Genomic DNA, 5093 nt, shown 5'->3' with positions numbered 1-5093 from the left:
TTGCACTTGTATGTCTCTTCCCAATAAGTTGCTACCTGCCCCTGGGACCAATAAGACATCCCCCATCCAAATTTTAGTTTCCCTCTCAATTACCATATCTTTAATGACAGGAACTGTAAAACTTTCTACTTTTGCCCCTGTTACTTTTACAGTATCTTTGCTCACACTATAACCTTTTGGAATATTTAACAGGCAGGTTCTTTCTGCCCCTGTGTCTACTACAAATTCCAATTCTTCTTCTTGGGGACTCACTTTTAAAGTTATCACAGGCTCCAGATGGTATTTTTCCCCTTAAAAATAGAGCCTATTCCTCCCTATTCTTCCTATGTGCCCATCTCTTTGAAGATTTTCAGATCTTTTACCTGCTTAGGACAATTTCTCCTATAATGTCCTTCGCACCCACAGTAAAAACAAACATTCCTGGAATGCTCCTGAGACTTGGTTTGTATTGGGGTTCTATTCTTTTCCTTTCCCCTGTCTCTACGTCCTTCATATCTAGGAGTAGTGCCTGGGTGGTTTTGATTTTTCTGGAAATTGTTTTCTTGCATGGTGGCTCCCACAAGTTTTGCTTTCAGTTTAGCTTTTTCTTCATCTCTCCGGACATAAACTTTTGGAGCTTCCTTTAATAAATCATCTAATGATCTATAATGCCAATCCTCAATTTTTTCTAATATTTTTCTGATATCTGGCCTAGCATTAGTAACAAAGTTAATCCTTAACAAAGCTTTTCCCACATCAGTTTCAGGGTCTATTCCAGAATATTGTTTAATATTTCTCTTAAGTCTGTCTAACCATTTAGTTGGAGTTTCTTCTTTCCCCTGCCGTGCCCCAAAAGCTTTTTTAGCATTTTGCCCTCGGGGTACTGCCTCTTTTATTCCCTTGGTTATTAAATTACGATAGTCATTCATTTGTTTCCTCCCCTCCTCATTATTTTGACCCCACTCAGGAGGTGTAGTTGGCATTTTGTCTTCTCTGGGGGGGGGCCTGCGGATTATCTTTTTCCCAAGCTTTTATTGCAGCTGCTCTGATTAATTGCCTCTCTTCCTGAGAAAAAATTATTTTCATTATAGACTGCGTCTCTTCCCAAGTATAAATGTTCAGACCTAAATATTGGTCTAATTGTTCAGCTGTGCCTATGGGATCCTCCAAAACCCTCTTGATTTCTTTTTTTAAATTTCTGACCTCAGAAGAAGTCAAAGGGGAATTTACAAACCCTGTTCCACCCCCTTCCATTGGGACCTCTCTTAGTGGAAATAGACCAATCTCTTTATCCCATTCTTTTTGATTTTTATACTCTACAGCCTTTTTCCCATGTTTTGAGGAAGAATCAGGAGAGGGCTGTCTTTTAATTGAACTTCTAGTGTTTTGGTAAGGTGCCTCCTCCAGGGAGAGAGAATTTCTTTGAGCCGGAGCTGTGGTTACCAAGGGAACAGAGTTCAGGGCAGGACGGGAGGTGAGGGGAGGGCATAGCGCCGAGTCTCGGTCCTCCAAGGGCGGAGCGTGGGCAGGGTCTGCTGCCGGAACCACCAGAGGAGGGAGTATTTCCAGGAGATACCAGATGGGAGCGCGGACAGCCTGCATGTGGCTAATGGCGGCTGAGTCAGCGGCTCCCAGCAGAGGCAAAGCAGTAGCGGCGGCGCCCAGCTCAGCCAGTACGGGCTGGGCTTCCGGGGATTGGGCAGTGGGGGAAGCGATCGGAGATGGGACGGCTGGGACTGATGGGACCCTTGACGCGGTCGGGGCGGTGGTCATAGACCATGCGGCAGGAGGGACTCCTGGCATGGCCAATAGGGCGGCTGCGGACCAGGCGGCCGGGACCGGGGCAGACAAATTCACCGGCGGGGCCGGGGCTGGGGTGTGGGCGGGGATCAGCAGAGATGCCGCGGGCAGTGAGCCCACAGTTGGGACGGGGACCGGGGCAGGCGGAGCTGCCACGAGGAGGGAGCCCGCCCTTGGGGCGGGGACTGGTGGGGCTGAAGCAGGTGGCAAGCTGGGACCCGGGACAGGCAGCTCGGCCGTGAACAGCAGGGACGCAAGCGGGAATGGAGGGGGCAAGACCTGCAAAGGATCCCACTCTTTTTCTTTTCTTTTGTTCCCCTCTCCTTTTTTTCTGTATCCAACTTACTGGTTTTCTGTCCCATTTTTCAAGATCTTATCTATTCGTCCCCTGCCTCTATTTTTCACTTTCTCTAACAACCAAAATACCACTGTTAAAAACGCCAATCACTTGTTTTCAAAATTTTAAAAGTTTAATAGTAATAAAATGATTATAAAAATAGTAATACAATTAGAGTAATAATAATTTGGACAAACTGAATTAGGACAATATGAGACAATAAAGACAAAGAGTTACGGACGTCCGGGTACCTTTTTCTGGGCAGCACGAGCCCAAAAAAGGACACCCGTTAACAAAGGATTAACCCTTAAAAACAATAGCCTGTTGCATATTCATACACTTCATACATGATGCATAAATTCTATTCAAATACAGGATTCTGTCTGGTTATCGTCAACTTCTTCCTCCAAATCCTAACAGCGCCTTCGACGCGGGAAGAAGTTGGTTTCTTCTGATAAGAGGGCCATAAATTCTTCTTCTCTGAAAGATTTAGGTGTCCTGTGGCTGCTATCTCGCTGCGAGTCCTTTTTAAAAAAAAAAAGTATCCTACATAGCATCGTTTCTATTTTAACAATTTTTATAACCTAAAACTATATTTAACACAGTACTTGAGAGAATTAATACAGCATTACTTTCTAACACAACACATATAATATTCATTTTAATATTTGCGAAAAGCCAATCATAAAATACATGCATTTTTCACACATAGCATATATTGTGAATCTGTGAGAATTATACTAGCAAGATTTTTACAGTCATTTGGTGTGAGTGTATGTCCTTCCAGGGTACTTTTCAGCAGTTGCTTAAAATATGGGGAGCAGATAGCACTGTCCCTTATTGCTTTTCACAATTCTTTTATCTCATGAGGTGGGATAGCCACCCATGTTCTAGGACCACCAGCTTGCTGGCTGAATAGCACAGGCATAGCTAAAGGATTTAGACTTTCTTCTTTGCAAATCTGGCGTCTGACTTCATGCCAGTCTGTTAGTTGAATATTATAAAAATATTTTTGTGGGTTTTCTAATTTTTGGATTAATGCTGGCAAATTTTCAGGGTTTAGTGTCTCATTTTGGGTTGAGAAGTCAGTCCCAAACACTGGGGGGACTCTGGAGCTACTTGGGAACAGTTCTTTTTCTAAATTCTTTTGTGTTGGGATCAAAGGGTTGGCATTTGCAGGGGCAAAATAATTCTCTGTCTGTCCTGTATTTATTAAAGCAGCTGTCATATTCCACCCTCCCCCTCCTCGTTGCACGGTTTGTGTGCATGGATGTGGCTGTGCGGACGAATCGTGACACAAAGTAGTCACACTCGGTGCCAGGAGTGTGGAAGGCGAAAACGCGGTTGGGTGTTCGAGGAGATGCGGACGTGATCCAGTGCTGCTTGGGTCGGCTGCGGGATGCGGCGGCGGAGGCACGGAAGCAGGCGGCGGAGGTACAGGACGTGGCAGCGGAGGCATATTCGGTATCGGTTGTGCAGGGTTGCGCGTTGCGGAGGGATCTCTCAGTGATGTGGCGTGCCCGGGATCGCAAGGTCCGGCAGAAGGAGAGACGCGGAAGGATACATCCAAGGCGCTGCAGGATTCGACTGCTGTGGTCCCGTGTGAAGACCCGGTGGCGGCGGAAGTGGCGTTACAGGGCACAGGGATGCCGGCTGTGGCTGGACAGCGGCATGCAGCGGGTCGGAATCGGGAGGCTGTACCAAAGCTGCGGCGAAAGCAGTGGGGGGTGGCGGCGGGGTCGTGGAAAGAGAACTGCTGCGTGTGGCTGATCCCGAAAGCAGTGCTGTGGTTGGATGAGTCGGCGTGGAGTGATATTGCTGGTGCGGGGCGTTGTAGCAATTGCGCATGCGTGACTTGCATCACTATGTCAACGTGGGGCGTCATGATGGCGGTTGGCTGCATGGCGGGCGGGCCGGGGAGGGCGGGAGGTGGCGGAGCTGCGGAAATGAGAGGGCTGTGGCTGCGGCCGTGGAAGGGAACAATGGGACGTCCGTGGTTGCAGGAGGCGGCGGAGCCGCGCCATCCAGCAGCTCGGAAGCGGGAGGCTGCAGTGGAGAAGGCACGGCTCGGCCCGGGGCCGCGGTGGCGAGCGGCGGCGGCAGTGTAATAAGTAGCAATACGTTTGTTCATTAATTTAATCAATAGCTAAATAATTATACAATATCAAAGCAATAACTAAATAGCTAAAACCGCTTGATTTTAAATGTATAGCCACATATGGTTCACATATGGTTGCTTGGCTTGCAGGAATCGCATAGTGCTTTGGGAATTCCATAGTAAAGAAAAGTTCACCTAAGAGGTCACAGAGGAGAGCTGTAATAACAATCCCTAAACTCACAAGAATTGCTTAGGCTTGCAGGAATCGTATAGTGTTCTGAAAATTCCACTGTATAGGTATGCCTTATAAGGAAAAGTTCACTCAGCGGTTAAAAGAGGAAGACTTGGAGCCTTCATCCCACGACCACCAGAAGGCAGAAAAAGACCCCCTAGCAACTGAACGAGCAAGCGCAAAAGACAGACCACGTCATCCCTGGACCCGGGAGAAAAAGGCAATAAAAGGTGGACTTTGGGGATAGGAACGGTGCGAGCCTAGAGGAGTGGAGACTCCCGGCCGCCCAGCGCTGAACTTTGCTTATTCTTGCTTGCATAATAATAATAATAATAAATTTATAATTGTATGATCCTTGAATCCAGTGAATTCATTTATCACAGCAGGAGCGGGAAAGCGACCACGGGCGGCGGCGGGGCAGTCTCGTCAGCGGGAGATGATCCCGGGGTGGCGGGAGGCAGGAGGAGCGGCGTGGAGGCGGCGGGAGTCTGCTGCGGGGGGGCCATGGCAAGCGGTAGGCTAGTCGGTGGCTGGGGACGCCAGCGCGGCCGCGACAGGCGTTCTCGGCACCGCAGATCCGGGAGCGGCAGGGGACTGCAAAGACGCAGCAGCGACGGATGCGGACAGGACTTCAGGCACCACCGGCG

At 48.6% G+C, this 5093-nt stretch overlaps 1 long non-coding RNA gene across 1 annotated transcript; it reads left to right on the top strand.

The window, feature by feature from the left end:
• The first annotated feature begins 1555 nt into the window (after positions 1-1555).
• LOC136568521 (uncharacterized) lies at positions 1556-4798 on the top strand. The gene is made up of 2 exons (XR_010785233.1): positions 1556-1652; positions 3596-4798. It is a non-coding gene; the product is annotated as an uncharacterized lncRNA (long non-coding RNA).
• Positions 4799-5093: the final 295 nt, after the last annotated feature.

The sequence above is a fragment of the Molothrus aeneus genome, chromosome W (genome assembly GCF_037042795.1).
Source record: "Molothrus aeneus isolate 106 chromosome W, BPBGC_Maene_1.0, whole genome shotgun sequence".
In the NCBI taxonomy this organism is placed as follows: domain Eukaryota; kingdom Metazoa; phylum Chordata; class Aves; order Passeriformes; family Icteridae; genus Molothrus; species Molothrus aeneus.
This window is presented reverse-complemented; position numbering and strand designations above follow the sequence as displayed.